Here is an 18652-nt window from a genome sequence, read left to right on the forward strand (position 1 = left end):
CACTCAGCCACCGCTTTCATTTGAGTGTGTGTGTGTGACTCACTCATGATATGATCACGTGTTGGGCTCGGGATATTAAGGCAGGACCCTCTAGGAGAGTTTATTTTCACTGATCTTATTAACCACACATACACATCAGCCTTACTCAAGGTAAGCAACTTTCCGGTCTTTGTCTACAGAAAAAGATGAAGGTCTAGATGAGGTTTGAACTTCAATATGTTGAGATGGCAAAATGAAAGCTTTATCATGTCACTAAGCGAAAAAAAAAAAAAAAAACGGAATACGTGTTTGTGTGATTTTGTGTACTACATGTATATTTGTTTTTTTTGTGTGTGTGTGCGTGAATGTTTGAATAGTTTTGTAATTTTCAATTATTCATATATAATTCATTTTATATAATTATTAACTCATACCTTTCTACATGTTTTGAGGGAGACAAGACAAGTGATAGGATTTTCTTTCGAATTCTTTTAATAAGATTCGGAGAAAAGCATCAGAGAGGTGGGATACTTTTGAATTAGTGCAAGTCGTCTGTGAAATTGATAGAAGGAAAAGTACCTTTATTGTGGTGTATCGACCTCCAGATACAAGACCAGAGGTCTTTATCGATGAATTTCGCACATTTATGGAGTCTGTGGATATGGTGAGTCCGTCTCACGCTGACCTTCCTAAGGTTAAGACGTTGACTTTTTGCTGCGCTGCTGTGTGGTGCCAACTAGCCTTTTTCCTCTGCTTTTGTATTGTGCTTTGAGGCGTTCTGTATTTCTGGGAGCTTGCTGCTGTGCTAGATGACTACACAATCAGGAGGATTACAACTACCTGCATACTCCAAACCGCTAAGTGTTCTGATTTAGTATTTACTTAGTTAGATAGTGATCCACAGTTACTTGTGGGACAGGTGTATTAAGCTTCCCACCCCTACACTAATTTCAACACTTTCACGCGAACCCAGTGCTACACGGTTTTGTATTGCCTTTGTGCTTTCTTTTCCTTCTACTATTAAAATATTTTACTGTTTAGTGATAATAGGAACACGTGAATCAGGCGCGCCTAGCTACGTTAATTTCTAGGTCCACACAAAACACTAGATAATTCACCTTTCCACGCAAACATAGTGAACACAGTTATTATCTAATTTACGAATGTGATTTCTCAGTATAATAATATAGGCACGTGTTTTGTCTTGGTAGGCACAAAAAAAAACGCGCCTTTTTTCCTAGACACACCCTTTTCCCCAGGGAGTTGACCTGACTGCGACCTGACAGCAGTGCTGGTTTGTTATCGTTTTGTTTCGTCTTAGTAGGTAGAAAAAAGCGCGCCCTTTTTCCTAGATACACGTACACATTTTTCCTCAGAGATTTGACCTGAGGACCTCACCCCAGCTGCGGACTTTTGTTATTGCTAATGCGCCATATTATTTTAGTCATGCCTCGCCTTCATCTTCACCATGCAGTTTCCCCTCAAGCCCTGTTCCGGGTGTGGCCTTCGAATGGCCAAGCAGTATTTTATTTCCAAGGACGTTTGTAGGTTTTGCGTTAAGACTCAGAGGGATGATCAGAGGATCACAGAGTTACATAATAGTGCTACGACTCTCGCCGCCCAGGTAGACTTACTACTTAGTGCAGCAGCAACCGGATCCGCCTCCGCCTCTTCCCCTTCCTCTTCCTCTTCCTCTTCCTCTTCTTCCTCGTCCTCCTCCCCATCATCACCGGCTTTGGTATTCTCTTCTCCCACACAGCAGCCCCTCCCATCCTTCTCCTCCTCCTCGACCGTTTCCACTCTCTCCTCTCCCCACCCCTCCTTCTCCTCTTCTTCCTTCTCCTCCTCCCCCCCCTCCTCCTCCTCCTCCTCCTCATCCCCGCCTTCCTCTTCCGTTCCCCTTTCCCCTCTTCCCACCCCCCCTCCTCCTCCTCCTTCTCCTCCTCTCCCTCTTTCTCCTCCTCGTCCTCCGCCTCCTCGTTCGTCCCTACCTCCCACACCTGTCCCTCACCTTCCCTTTCCCCCTCTTCCTCCTCCCTCTCCTCGTCCGTTCCTCCCTCCCCCCCCCCTCACCCACCCTTTCTCCTCCTCCTCCTTCCTCTTCCTCCTCCTCCTCTTCCTCCAACCCCATCCTTCTCCTCCCCATCCTCCTCCTTCTCCCATCCTCTTCCTCTCCCTCTTCCTTCTCCTCCTCCTCCTCCTTCTCTCCACCTTCCACGTCTTCCACAATTTCTCCTCGTTCTTCACAGCATATCCCTCCCCACCCTTCCCGCTCTCCCCTCCCCCCTTCACCCACCCCTCCTTCTGGTCCCTCTCCTGGCCGACGGGTGCTTGTCCTCTTCCTTCTCCCCCTCCTCCTCCTCCTCCTTCTCCTCCTCCTCTTCCTCCTCCTCCTCCTCCTCCTCCTCCAACCCCATCCTTCTCCCCATCCTCCTCCTTCTCCCATCCTCTTCCTCTCCCTCTTCCTTCTCCCGCCGAGTGAGATCACGCCGCTGGAAATTGACTCAATATGCGACCAAGAAGTAAAAAAGTACTTGGACAAACTCGACACGAGCAAGTCAACGGGACCCGACAGTTTGTCCCCGCGGCTATTAAAAGAGCTTAAACAACAAATACTTCAACCACTCACTACCATATTCAACCGGTCAGTTCAACTAAACAAGGTCCCGGAAGACTGGAAGATGGCGAACGTAACACCGATTTTCAAAAAAGGAGACAAAAGCGTTGCATAAAACTACAGGCCCATGTTTGACATCAGTGGCAGGAAAAATACTCGAAAAGATTATTAGAGATAAATTTGTTAAGTTTCTAGAAAACAATAATGTAATCTCCGACACCCAGCATGGCTTCAGAAACAAGCGCTCCTGCCTAACGAATTTATTAGACTTCTTCCAAGGTATATATAAGAACTGGGATACCCAGTGCCCACATCCCCGGTGATGTTATATACCTGGACTTTCAGAAAGCCTTCGACAAGGTACCGCATGAGCGACTCCTTAAGAAACTGCACTCGGCGGGCATCGGAGCCAATCTGATCGCGTGGATAAGAGATTGGCTCACCGACAGAAAACAACGAGTACTACTCAACGGACAGCCTGCCGATTGGCTACCAGTCACTAGTGGAGTGCCTCAAAGGTCAGTGCTGGGACCCATCCTCTTTATCATATATATCAATGACCTAGAATCAGGACTGAAATCCACAATATCGAAATTTGCAGATGACACCAAGGTGGTTGGAGATGCACTCACAAAGACCGACTGCGAAATCATTCAGAAAGACCTCAATCACATTATCGAATGGTCGGAAAAATGGCAAATGTCTTTTAATGTTGACAAATGCAAAGTCATGCACATTGGGTCCCAAAATAGTAACCACACATACATCATGAACGGGAGACCTCTGCAAGCGATGCAGGAGGAAAAGGATCTTGGAGTCACTATCAGCAGTGACCTGAAACAGGCGAATCACTGTAAAAAAGCATACAACAAGGTCAACATTATGCTCGGGTTCATAGCGAGGAACTTCGAGTGTAAAACACCAGACGTGATGCTATCCTTGTATAATTCCATGGTAAGACCGCACCTCGAGTATGCAGTGCAGTTCTGGTCTCCCAATTACAGAAAGGACATTGCTTTACTGGAAAGGATTCAACGACGCGCCACAAAGATGATTCCAACCTTCAGGGCTCAACCGTACGAGGAACGACTCAAGCGACTCAATCTCTTTACATTGGAGAAAAGACGCTTACGAGGGGATATGATTCAAGTCTTCAAGTATCTAAAAAAGTTCAATAACGTCGATTACTCCAAATTCTTTGAACTGCAAACCAACTCAAGAACTAGAAATAACGGTTTACCCATTCAGTCGAGTCGATGTAACACAGACATTGGAAGGAGTTTCTTTTCAAACCGAGTCATCCGCCACTGGAACAATCTTCCCTCAGAAGTAGTAAATGCGAATACCATCAACTCCTTCAAATATAGAATCGACCGTCATTTCGCTGCGTCAGGAGTAAACTGCATAACGAGGGGCTTCCATCTGCTCCTCAATATCGAGGTGCTTTCATCTGCTCACCAAGCCCCAAGTGGCGGTCGAGCAGATTAAATCACACAAGCGGGCGACCTCGTAATGAGCCAATAGGCTTTCTGTTGCCTGCATTTCCATGTTTCCATGTTTCCTCCTCCTCCTTCTCTCCACCTTCCACCTCTTCCACAATTTCTCCTCGTTCTTCACAGCAGAGCCCTCCCCACCCTTCCCGCTCTCCCCTCCCCCCTTCACCCACCCCTCCTTCCGGTCCCTCTCCTGGCCGACGGGTGCTTGTCATTGGTTATAGTCAAGTGCGTTATGTTGACAGGTATTTTTGCTCCAAGGATAAGCACAGGACGAGGGTGTGTTTCCCAGGGGCAGGGGTAGGCCATAAATCAGACAGGATTGGGGCGTGTATGGCCTGCGAGGGATCGAACCCCATTGTCTTTCACAGCTGTGGCGGAAACGATGTTTCCCGTGTGCCAAGCGAGGACCTTCTCCGGCGTTTTAGGGAATTGTTAGGTAGGATACAAGACGCTGGTGGGTCGCCAGTAGTATGTGCCATCCTGCCAAGGAGGGGCGTTGGCGATGGACGGCTGTTCAGGGCGATAACAGTGAACAGCAGACTTGCTGAGACCTGCGAGCGCAGAGGGTGGCTGTTCGTCGACAATTAGGACCTCTTCTTTGGCAACGACGCCCTCTATGCCCGTGACGGGATACATTTTTTTTTTACAACAAAGGAGACAGCTGAAGGGCACAACTAAAGAAAACAATTATAAAATAAAAAAAAGCCCGCTACTCGCTGCTCACAAAAATAATCTTGAGGTGGCCGAAAGAGAGGTCAATTTCGGGAGGAGAGGTGTCCAGGTACCCTTCTCTTGAAAGAATTCAAGTCGTAGGCAGGAGGAAATACAGAAGAAGTAAGATTGTTCCAAAGTTTACCAGGGTGAGGGATGAAAGAGTAAAGATGCTGGTTAACTCTTGCGTAAGGGGTTTGGACAGTATAGGGATGAGCAGAGTAGAAAGTCGCTTGCAGCGGGGCCGCGGGACGGGGGGAGGCTTGCAGTTAACAAGTTCAGAAGAGCAGTCAGCATGAAAATATCGATAGAAGATAGAAAGAGACGCAACATGGCCGCGGATATTAAAAGGTAGAAGACTATTAGTAAGAGGAGGAGAACTAATGAGACGAAGAACCTTAGACTCCACTCTGTTCAAGAGAGCTGTATAAGTGGAGCCCCCCCACACGTAAGATGCATACTCCATACGAGGGCGGACAATGCCCTTGTATATGGATAGCAACTGTGCGGGGGAGAACTGGCGGAGACGATACAGAACGCCCAACCTCGAGGAAGCTAATTTAGCGAGAGAGGAGATAAAATGAAGTTTCCAGTTGAGATTTTGAGTTAAGGATAGACCGAGGATGTTTAGTGTTGAAGAAGGTGACAGCTGAGTGTTGTCGAAGAATAGGGGATAGGTGTTTGGAAGATTGTGTCGTGTTGATAGGTGGAGAAATTGTGTTTTTGAGGCATTGAAGGACACAAGGTTCCTTCTGCCCCAATCGGAAATAATAGCAAGGTCTGAGGTCAAGCGTTTTGCAGCCTCCAGTCTGGAGGGTAGGCGGTGGCCAAAGTGGTAGCGTACTGGGCCCACATTCACCGCGTGATGGACGACGCGGGTTCGAATCCCCACGCTACCACTCGGATTTTTCAGTCACCGCCGAGTGGCTTAAAACTACCCACATGCTGTCCTGAAGACCACCCATCAACCCGGACTATAGAGGAAGCCGTCCAAGTGAATCAAGAACGAGCTCCGGGGGGCAGCATGAGCCAATGCAAGATGGCGCCACTATAAACACTCGCCTGCGCCAGAACGGGCTGGGCCGACCATCATGCCCCATCTGGAGGAAGCCTTGGGCCGACCATCAGGCCCCACTAGGAAGATGCCTACCGGCGCAACAGGCAGCGACGTAAAAAAAAAAAAAAAAAAAAAAATGTCGTGTACTTCCTGTTGTGATGGTCTTCTATTGAAAGAAGTTGAATAATGCAGAGTGGAGTCGTCGGCGTATGAGTGGACAGGACAGTTTGTTATGGAAAGAAGTTCATTGATGAATAACATGAAGAGAGTGGGTGATAGGACCGAGCCCTGTGGAACGCCACTGTTGATAGGTTTAGGGGAAGAGCAGTAACCGTCTACCACCGCAGAGATAGAACGGTCGGAAAGGAAACTAGAGATAAAGGAAGAGAGAGAGGGATAGAATCCGAAAGAGGGCAGTTTAGAAATCTAAGACTGGTGCCAGACTCTATCGAAGGCTTTCGATATGTCTAGCGCAACAGAGAAAGTTTCACCGAAACTGCTAAGAGAGGATGACCAAGAGTCAGTTAAGAGAGCAAGAAGATCGCCAGTAGAACGCCCTTGCGGAGTCCATACTGGCGATCAGATAGAAGATTAGAAGTGGAAAGGTGCTTTTGAATCTTCCGATTAAGGATTGATTCAAAAGCTTTACATAGAGATGAAAGTAAAGGTATTGGGCGGTAGTTTGAGGGACTGTAGCGGTCACCCTTCTTAGGCACAGCCTGTACAAAAGCATACTTTCAGCAGGATGGAAAGATAGATGTTGATAGGCAGAGACGAAAGAGTTTGACCAGGCAGGGTGTCAGCACAGAAGCACAGTTGTTAAGGACAATAGGAGGCACTTCATCAGGTCCATAAGCCTTCTGAGAGTTGAAGCCAGAGAGGGCATAATAAACATCATTAGGATGAATCTTAATAACAGGGATAAAGGAGTCAGAGGGGGGATGAGTAGGAGAAATATGCCCAGAATCGTCCAAGGTGGAGTTCTTACAGAAAGTTTGAGCGAAGAGTTAGAGACAGATGAGACGGAAGTGCTGCCGTCAGGGTTAAGGAGAAGAGGGAAAGAGGAAGAAGTGAAATTGAAGGAGATATTTTTGGCTAGATGTCAGAAGTCACGGGAAGAATTAGAAGAAGGAAGGTGTTGACATTTTCTATTTATAAAAGAAGTTTTGGGAAGTCGGAGTATAGCTTTGGCACGATTCCGGGCTGAAATGTATAGATCAAAGTTAGTGGGAGTTCTAAGGCTCTGGAACCTTTTGTGAGCTGTTTCTTTATCTTTAATAGCACGAAAACAAGCATGATTAAACCAAGGCTTTTTAGCATGAGGAGTATAGAAAGTACGTGGAATGTATGCCTCCATTCCAGAGACAATCACCTCTGTGATGTGCAGAGCACACACAGAGGGGTCTCTCTCCTGGAAGCAGTAATCATTCCACGGGAAATCGGATAAGTACATCCTCAGGTCGTCCCACCGAGCTGAAGCAAAATGCCAGAAGCATCGCCTCCTCGGTGGGTCCAGAGGATGTATAGGAGCGATAGGATAGGATACAGAAATAATTTTATGATCGGAGGATCCCAACGGAGAGAACAGTTTGACAGAGTAAGCAGAAGGATTAGAGGTAAGGAAGAGGTCTAGAATGTTGGGCCTGTCTCCAAGACGGTCGGGAATACGAGTAGGGGGCTGAACTAACTGCTCTAGGTCGTTGAGGAGAGCAAAGTTGAAGGCTTGTTCATCAGGCTGGTCAATGAAAGAGGATGAAAGCCAAAGCTGGTGGTGAGCATTGAAATCTCCCAAGATGGAGATTTCAGTGGAGGGAGAGTGGGTCAAGATGCGCTCAACTTTAGAGTTCAAATAGTTAAAGAGTTTTACATAGTTAGTAGAGTTAGGTGAGAGATAAACAGCACAGATGTATTTAGTAATAGAATGACAATGAAGTCTTAGCCAGATTTTGGAAAATTCAGAAGAGTCAAGGTCGTGGGCACGAGAGCAAGTGTTTCGTTGCGCACGTAGGCGCAACATCCAGTTTTGGATTGAAATTTAGGATGGAGAAAGTAGGAGGGAACAAAGTAGAGGTTGCTGTCGGTAGCCTCAGAAACCTGTGTTTCGGTGAGGAGGAGAAGGTGAGGTTTAGAGGAGAGATGGTGTTCCACAGAATGAAAATTAGAATGGAGACCGCGAATGTTGCAGAAATTGATAAGGAGGAGGTTCGAGGAGTTATCAGGACATCTCTCATATATATATATATATATATATATATATATATATATATATATATATATATATATATATATATATATATATATATATATATATATATGGACTGGCTTGGCACACGGTGTTATGGACTCGCTCAGTACGAGTATATGGCGTTGTCGATACCCGTGCAGAAGGACAAAGATCCGGATCTTCAAATCCCTTGTGCTCCCTGTCGTACTCTATGGCTGTGAGACATTGACACTAAATGGGGATTTGGAGAGGTGGAATCATGGGGTATTGTTGGAATATATATGTATGAATAGATAACTAACTAACTAACTAATTAAATATATATATATATATATATCTATATATATCTATATATATATATATATATATATATATATATATATATATATATATATATATTTTTTTTTACAGCTAAGGAGACAGCTCAAGGGCGCAAAGAAAAAAAGAAAAAAAAACTGCTACTCACTGCTCCCGAACAGAGGTTAAAGGAGTGTCCAAAATCAGAGGTTAATTTCGGGAGGAGAGGTGTCCTGATACCCTCCTCTTGAAAGAGTTCAAGTCGTAGGCAGGAGGAAATACAGATGAAGGAAGATTGTTCCAGAGTTTACCAGCGTGAGGGATGAAAGAGTGAAGATGCTGGTTAACTCTTGCATAAGGGGTTTGGACAGTACAGGGATGAGCATGAATAGAAAGTCGAGTGCAGCGGGGCCGCGGGAGGGGGGGAGGCATGCAGTTAGCAAGTTCAGAAGAGCAGTCAGCGTGGAAATATCGATAGAAGATAGAAAGAGATGCAACATTGCGGCGGAATTTAAGAGGTAGAAGACTATCAGTATGAGGAGGAGAGTTGATGAGACGAAGAGCCTTAGCCTCCACTCTGTCCAGAAGAGCTGTGTGAGTGGAGCCCCCCCACACATGAGATGCATACTCCATACGAGGGCGGACAAGGCCCCTGTATATGGACATCAACTGTGCAGGGGAGAAGAACTGGCGGAGACGGTATATATAAATATATATATATATATATATATATATATATATATATATATATATATATATATATATATATATATATATATATATATATATATATATATATATATATATATATATATATATATATATATATATATATATATATATATATATATATATATATATATATATATATATATATATATAATATATATATATATATATATATATATATATATATATATATATACCTTTTATATATATATATATATATATATATACAAAATTCATACAGATATTGTAGACCCCCAGCTCACCATACCACTTTCACATTATTATTTTTTTTATTTCAACAATGTATTCATAATATACATATTACACATTTTTTTTACTTAACAGCTGAAATTACTAATTTAACCGATTATTATTATTATTATTATTATTATTATTATTATTATTATTATTATTATTATTAACAATATTATACACAAAATCACACACACACACACACACACACACACACACACACACACACACACACACACACACACACACACACACACACGTAGCTAACCTGTGTATCAGAAAAAATATAAATACAACTTATTACCACCCCATTGCATCAGTATTACAGGGAGTTAGTCTGTAATTTTAACACTTTACTGCACTGAAGCTTATGGTTAAGGGACAGAGTGGGAAAACCACACTGCAAGCCTTACCTAGACACCATCGTGTATAAATGGCTGCTGGAAGGCTCGTGACAGCACACTGACACTGAACGTCTCCCCTGAAGGTTGTCTCAGTCACCGTGGCACAATGAGGTACTGTGTGATAGTTGTATTCTTCGCATTTTACTATAATATATATATTCAGATTCTTATGTTAATTCTTTAAGAATGTAAATCTATACTTGATAATGCATTAGTACAAGATAATTGTTTTTCATTTGTGTTATATTTTTACCGCAAACAAACAAAAGAAAGCAAACAAAACAAAGAAACAAAGTTATCATGTTCCCAATGTGTGATATGTGGAATTCGTTGAGCTCTTACCATAGATAATTCGGTGCATTGACATATTCAAAAGTTGATGGTCATATGAAGTGCGCTTGTCTCGGTATTAAAATACAGGTGTCTTCTAATGTCCTGCACGTTTTTCATACTAAGTGTTTTGTATTTTGTATCTTCATTTATTCTTTCTGCTGGTAAACTCTGTAACCCCCTTCCTTTGTCTGTATTCCTTCCGCCTATGACTTGACCTCTTTCAAGAGTAGTCATGTTACCTTTTCTCTCGAAAGTGACATCTGTTTTGCCCTCTAGTTATGTATGCCCTTGTTGGAGCAGCGCCTGGCTGGCTTTTGTTATTGCGTTTTGTGCCCTTGAGCTGTCTCCCTTGTTGAAAAAAAAATATGTATGAAGTCTATAATTAATTGCTAGAACTTTTCGTCTTAAGCGTATCCAGTTATTGTTGAACGTTGTTGAAAAGAAAACAGAAATTATATATATATATATATATATATATATATATATATATATATATATATATCTATATATATATATATATATATATATATATATATATATATATATATATATATATATATATATATATAAACACACATGGTAGGGAGTCAGCGTCCCTACTACCGCTGCCCGCCTCCATGCGGCCTCTCCCCTTGCTCCCACTCCCATTCCCAGACCGTACTGTTTCATCTTGTAAGACTCCAAATACCTGTACCTTGTCTTGGCCCAGAACACCTCATGTTTTAAGGGCTTCGCCACCTCGTGCGTGCCTTGAAAGGTAGCACTCCTCCCAGCGGCACTCTTCGCTAAACTTCATCGCCTCCGAGACAAAATCAACCCTTGATCTTGGGTTGGAACCGAAACAGTTACTGTATTCTAAACTCTCCATCCTGAGAGTTAATCAGTCATATTTTCGTTGATGAATTTAGTTTAAAATTTAGGAAAAAAATACCACATATACTGGATAATGTAGAACGAAACCTAGGTGAAGCAAATGAAAATTAAATAAAACTGGTATGGGATCAGCATCAGAAGCCTCGGGGGCAAGGGTTAGGACCACAGAGTTATATACGTAGAGCGCGCGAGCCAAACACTCGGGTGCGGTAACCGGAAGTACCTCGGCCGCCATCTTTGGGAGACCAGTCCAGCCAACTCTGTGCTCCAGTCGGCAACTTCAAAGTGGAGGTAAGTGGTAGGTGGTGATGGTGGTGGTGGTGGTGGTGGTGGTTGAAGTGATGATGGTGGTGGTGGTGGTGGTAGTGGTGATGATGGTGGTGGTGGTGCTGCTGTAGTGGTGGTGGTGGTGCTATAGTGGTGGTGATGGTGGTGGTGGTGATGTTGGTGGTGGTGATGGTGGTTGGTGGAGGAGTTGGTTGAGAGAGAGAGAGAGAGAGAGAGAGAGTACTCTCTCTCTCTCTCTCTCTCTCTCTCTCTCTCTCTCTCTCTCTCTCTCTCTCTCGGTTTATCAAAACCACCATCACCAGGACAACCACCACCACCACCACCACCACCACCACCACCATCACCACATCACGTACCACCACCACCACTATCACGTACCACCAACACCACCACCACCACCACCACCACCAGCACCACCACCACTACTATCACGTACCACCATCACCACCACCACCACTATCACGTACCACCAGCACCACCACCACCACTACCACGTACCACCATCACCACCACCACCACTATCACGTACCATCATCACCACCACCACTATCACGTACCACCAACACCACCGCCACCACTACCACGTACCACCACCACCACCACCACAATCACCACCACCACCACCATCACCATCACCACCACCACCACCATCACCACCACCAACACCACCACCACCACCACCATCACCACCACTATCGTATCACCACCCCCTCCACCATCACCACCACTATCATCACGACCACCACCACCACCATCACCATCACCACCAACACCAACACCACCACCACCACCATCACCACCACCACAACCAATATTACCATCACCATCACCACCATCAATACCACCACCATCACCACCATCACCACCACCACCACCATCACCACCACCATCATCATCATTACCACCACCACCATCACCACTACCATCACCACCACACCACCACCACCACCACCACCACCACCACCAACCACCACCACCACACCCACCAACACCACCACCACCAACACCACCAGCCGCACCACCACCACCACCAAAACCACCACCATCATCACCACCACCGCCACCATCATCACTACCACCACCACCACCACCATCACCACCACCACCATCACCACCTTCATCACCACCACCGCCACCACCACCATCACCACTACCACCACCACCACCATCAAAACCACAACAACAGAGTGAGAGAAAGTGGGCTCCCCAAGATGGCTGCCGCGCCAGGGTAGCTTGCCTCATCCGCCGCCAACCCCACAACACGGGAGCGCGCGCTCGAGATATATAAGTCTGTGGTTAGGACACCAATTGACAGTAGAAGCAAACTAGCAACAGAAACAAGACGTTTCACGCAGAAGCGCAAATATATACAACTAATAACCAGGTATAAGATAGACTCGGCAGAACTGACGATAAAGATTAGGACACGGGATGTGTGGTGATATCCGTTATTTTATCAAGGACAAGATCGAAGAAACTCGAAATAATTGGAGAGCATGAAAATATCCACGAGATTACATGCCATTGACAGCTATCAGCTTCTTGCTCTAAAAAGTGTAAATGCCAACGTCACGAATTGTAGGGAAGGTAGTTATGGTTGTGGACAAATTCTACGGACAATCGTGTATTAATCGATATTGACTGATGATTGATGGTGAGAAGAATAGTTCATTAAAAGTGCATGTTCCCATTGCAGTCATGGAGGATGTAAAGATAACTATGGAAGGAATGAGTAGTCTCACTGAGCTGTTAGTAACAGGATCAGGCGATTTCCATAGCTGGGCGTTATCGCGATTAGTTATCGCGATACTTTATCGCTGATAACAAAATCGGGTTATCGGCCATCCGCTACTTATATATATATATATATATATATATATATATATATATATATATATATATATATATATATATATATATATATATATATATATATATATATATATATATATATATATATATATATATATATATATATATATATATATATATATCTATATAAAGATATATATATATATATATATATATATATATATATATATATATATATATATATATATATATATATTTCATTACTTTTGTAACCAAACTAGCGATAATCGCTACTTTTTCCGCCTCTCAAAAAAACAAAAAAAAAAAAAAGGTGTCTCCTCCCTACTGCGCATGCGTGGCCCGGGCGCCCGGTGTTGTATGAAAAAACTTCGGGGTATGAAATATCTTCCGTGAAGAGATTTCATACTTAGATCATCAACATTAAAACACTGGGTTATTTTTTTTTTATGTTAGACTCAAAAATCACTATCAAATAGAAAAATCATTTAACTTTGCCCCCAAAATGATCATTTACTGCCTGAAATTTGTGATCCAGTTGTAAAGAGCGTAAACAGAGACCAGCGGCTTGTGTTACGACGTGGCGCTTGGCCTCTCAGCTGCGTCTGAGTGACTGAGTGAGTGCCAGTGTTCCGGTTCCCAGTGCTTCAGTACTTCTTTACTGAAGTAACTGTTAAAGTGTTAATGGTGATAAGTAAGAATAACTGAATAAGTAGTGATGGGCCAGTTCACGAGAGACCAGTGTTTGTAAACAAGAGCGACGGTGGGGACGCCAAATAACACAACACCGGTTCAGGCGTTTCTAGTATTACCGTCCATATGTACGTGTCAACGTGTGGTTTTCAGGTTTTGCAAGTTTTCTAAAATACAGATAATGAAAACTTTAATTCATCTATGTTTTTTTTATTAGAAATATCAATATAGTATCGTTTTTGCCTATCGGACTTATCGCTAGCTAGTATCGGAATTGTTGATTTCAATCGGGTATCGGTTATCGCCTATATTTGTGTCTCCAGTTAACGAATATCGGTTATCACCGATAAGGTTTCCATTATCAGTTATCTGGTATCGGGAATAAGGTTTTCTGTTATCGTGCCCAGCTATGGCGATTTTACACTTACAAATTTCCCCCAAATATTTACACAGTTCCAACAGAGCCACAGAGTCCCTAAAACCTGGAAATACGCCACCATCTTAGAGTTATTTTTGGAGTCATGCAGCTACACACCACTGTTTCTTCCCCTTCTTGAACGTTTCACTAAGATCATGGTAAGCTTAACTTGTGCAAGACAAAGCTGAGACCAGCCAAGAGTACAAGCTGGACTGTCCAGTAGATATGCAACAAATTACTCTATCCGTGTCGAAAAATCGACAATTCACACACACACACACACACACACACACACACACACACACACACACACACACACACACACACAAACATTACTTAACTGAGTGGACTAGACTTGAGTCCCACCGAAACACGCTCACTTTTCAAACCATCGCCGAGTTGCGGAAGATTACCCACATGCTGCCCAAATCTTCAATCAACCCTAACTTCAGCGACTTCGGTCAAGGGAGTCAACATGAGCCAAGCAAAAGTCATATATCACGGCAGCCACGATAAATAAATAAAATTAACCTGCGCCACTGGCCGTCCAAGAAATCTCTCAAGACCGGTGTTACAGACAACACCTAAAAAAAGAAAAAAAGAAGAGAAAGAAAAGGGGAACGCACAATGGGAAATGGAGAGAATATTGATAAAAAAAAAGTAAACATGCGAGCATCATGAATTTAAACAAGGTTAAAGGTTTAAGATATTTTAATGACTATTAAGATTTAAAAATGAAATTGAGGAAGTCACATCATGCGTAGAAATGATAACTTGGACAAATACTTTAACACAGTGGCAACTTAGACATTGTAAAAGGAGTCCGGGAAGGCAGAGGACTAAGTAATGAGATAGAATTCTGCATTTTTCGGAGGAGGAGCGGGTCACAGGAAGGTCAAACGAAGACAGATTGGCATGTTGGGACAGGTTTTTATACTACAATGGACTAGTATAGGCTATACATGATGATGATGACTCCATGACCAATACAACAACGCTGCCCCTTCTCTGAAAAACACTGGCCAAAGGTGTTAATTTATTCTTATATATTTTTTTTCTCTCGGCAGAAGCACACTGATCGCCCTCGTCCTCCTGGGTCTGGTGGGGACTATTCTTGCCCAAAAGGTGGTGCCCCTCCATAACCCTGCTCGTGATAATAAGTTGGACCCTGTCACTGATAACAACTTGGACCATGCGAATGAAAACTTGGACCTTGGAACGGATGACGCTGCCCAGGATGACGGCATGGAGAGGTAAGTTGTCATCTGCACCACACACTCGTAAAAAAAAAAAATAAATAAATAAATAAACACTATATCAAATATCGAAAAAAATAGCCCGGGAGGTTCCATTGGTTATTTTCGCATAGTTAACATAAGCTACTTGATTATATGTTATTAAATATTCATCATAGAAAAGAAAACGTTGAAAGAAAATATTTCGGTTATGTAATGTAAAGCCGATACTTGGAAGCGAGGTCTTAATGAGTATACTATTTTTTTCACAGGGAAGATTTCCTGGGCGAAAACGCAAACTTTACACGGATTGGCGGCCTTCCTACCTATTGATTCAACTGAAAATGTTGCCGTTCACATCGGGCGCGACGAAAAACCTGCATCGACTGACCTCCATTAATGGATTATGGAAAGAGGAACATTGAAAGAGGACATGGCAAAACTAACCTGATGCAAATGAAAATAATATATCGCTAACCGAAAATTACCGTGCATTTGAAAAATTCAGAATTAACAAACAAAGGTATTAATAGATACAGTTAAGAACATTGAGTATGTTATGTGATATTTATAGTACACATTTTTCACCTCTGCTCACATCCACAATTGTTCCCTGACTTAGTTGATTGGAAAGGTCAGGTGTTTGTTGTTTATATCAGCAGTGGTTCCACATATTACACGTGTTTATTATAATAAAATTACGCATCCTATTTGCTTTTCAAAAATCCAATACCACTATAGTCAAACCATTTCAAATAGTCATATATCCTCTCTTGCTAAATCAGCTTCCTCGAGGTTGGGCGTTCTGTATCGTCTCCGCCAGTTCTTCTTCCCCGCGCAGTTGCTATCCATATACAGGGGCCTTGTCCGCCCTCAGATGGAGTATGCATCTCACGTGTGGGGGTGCTCCACTCACACAGCTCTTCTGGACAGAGTGGAGTCTAAGGCTCTTCGTCTCATCAGCTCTCCTCCTCCTACTGATAGTCTTCTACCTCTTAAATTCCGCCGCGAAGTTGCCTCTCTTGCTCTCTTCTATCGATATTTCCACGCTGACTGCTCTTTTGAACTTGCTAACTGCATGCCTCCCACCCTCCCACGGCCCCGCTGCACACGACTTTCTAGTCATGCTCATCCCTACACTGTCCAAACCCCTTATCCAAGAGTTAACCAGCATATTCACTCTTTCATCCCTCACGCTGGTAAACTCTGGAACAATCTTCCTTCATCTGTATTTCCTTCTGCCTACGACTTGAACTCTTTCAAGAGGAGGGTATCAGGACACCTCTTCTTCCGAAATTGATCTCTCTTTCGGCCACCTCTTTTAATTCTTTTTTGGAAGCAGCGAGTAGCGGGCTTTTTTTATTATTGTTTTTTTTTGTGTGTGCCCTTGAGCTGCCTCCTTTGTAAAAAAAAAAAAAAAAAAAAAGTCCGTTTGAACATTCGATTCCACGGGTCCTTTCCTCCCCTCTGCTCTGTCACACAGTCCAAACACCTATCCCTTCCTCTGATATGCTGCCTATAGATAACACATGAGAGGGAAAAAGGTGTGTTCATATATTCCTTACTTGAAAAAGCAAATACCGGCGAAAGATTATATATATATATATATATATATATATATATATATATATATATATATATATATATATATATATATATATATATATATATATATATATATATATATACCCACACAAATTGTCACTTGTAGTCATGAGAGCCCCGCCGCTCTGCGCCTCAGAGTGCCTGGACATTAGTTTCGCAACAGAACACCAAACCATCAAACTAGTGTAGAAATAACGGCTATGTCCAAGCTCTCTCAGAGAAAAAGGCACCCTGGTACACCACTTCTATGGCCTCTTAGTCTCTCGTTAACTGAACCAGCAGCAAAAAACAAGATACCTGCCTTACTGCTTTGAGAGGAAGAATTATCTCTGTAATCTCTCTCATTTAGAAATCTACTAACGTTCTGGTTTTCAACGAGAACCAGACGGCTCACCCAATGAGCCAAGGGAACCCCCTCATCAGGGTGACTGGGAACCTGCCTTTGCTAGATATCGTAGACATACCAACAACGTCCCAAACAGCCCCGGAGTTGCAGGAGACAGATACCTGAAAAGCAAGCAAATTTAGCTCTTGCTCAACTTAACAGTATAAAAGTCAGTCATGCGTGTCTATATGCCTGCATTGTATAAAAAGATGAATATATGCTCCACTTCCAAGGCCCAAGTACATTCGACACTTACACTACGCCCGACACCTCCGCTCGTCTGTGTTCTGTGGTAAGCTACACCCTGCCCGAACGCCAGCTAAACCTCCAGAATTAGTAATTATATTAACTAATAAGGATACAAGGTTGCCAGCCTTACATGGCTAACTTTTAACAATAAATATAATTACGGTAATTGGAAACACCACGAAGGCTGAAACAAAAGGAGTTAGGGCGAGCACGTGCTCTGAAATGCAACCGCTTCGTAACTGGCCGGCGGGCCGCGGATCCTTGACTTCCTGCCACCAGCCACACCTGGCCACCCCGACACTCACAACAAAACTCGCTCACTCGCCCACACTATCTAACAAAAAGTTCTAAGCTGCATCCACCTGAACAGAATAGAACAACTATAATGAACTGAAACTAATGATGAACTGCGATTCAGTTATTGCCGTAAGAGATCGCCCCCACTCTATGGTAACCTTTAAAGCTAACTCTCGTCCCCTCACTGACCGACTCTCGATCACCCGAGGCCAGCCAAACGTAGGAGCTTGCTTCCCATCCCCCGGTTTCCAAGAGGCCTCTTCAAGGGAAGGGGATTGACATTACATCAATCAATCAATCAATAAATAAATAAATATATATATATATATATATATATATATATATATATATATATATATATATATATATATATATATATATATATATATATGTATATATATATGTATATATATATATATATATATATATATATATATATATATATATATATATATATATATATATATATATATATATATATATATATATATATATATATATATATTTATTTATTTATTTATTTATTTTTTTTTTTTTACGTTGTTGCCTATTGCGCCGGTAGGCTTCTTCCTTATGGTGCCTGATGGTCGGCCCAAGGCTTCTTCCAGGTGGGGCCTGATGGTCGGCCCAAGGCTTCTTCCAGGTGGGGCCTGAGGGTCGGCCCACGGCGTCTTGCAGGT

The 18652-nt window shown here is 43.0% G+C and overlaps 1 long non-coding RNA gene across 1 annotated transcript; it reads left to right on the forward strand.

Annotated features, from left to right (window-relative positions):
- Positions 1-9735: 9735 nt before the first annotated feature.
- Positions 9736-16146, forward strand: LOC126994051 (uncharacterized). Its single transcript, XR_007748765.1, has 3 exons — positions 9736-9877; positions 15269-15454; positions 15709-16146. It is a non-coding gene; the product is annotated as an uncharacterized LOC126994051 (long non-coding RNA).
- The last annotated feature ends 2506 nt before the right edge of the window (positions 16147-18652 follow it).

Source organism: Eriocheir sinensis, unplaced genomic scaffold (genome assembly GCF_024679095.1).
Source record: "Eriocheir sinensis breed Jianghai 21 unplaced genomic scaffold, ASM2467909v1 Scaffold71, whole genome shotgun sequence".
Taxonomy (NCBI): domain Eukaryota; kingdom Metazoa; phylum Arthropoda; class Malacostraca; order Decapoda; family Varunidae; genus Eriocheir; species Eriocheir sinensis.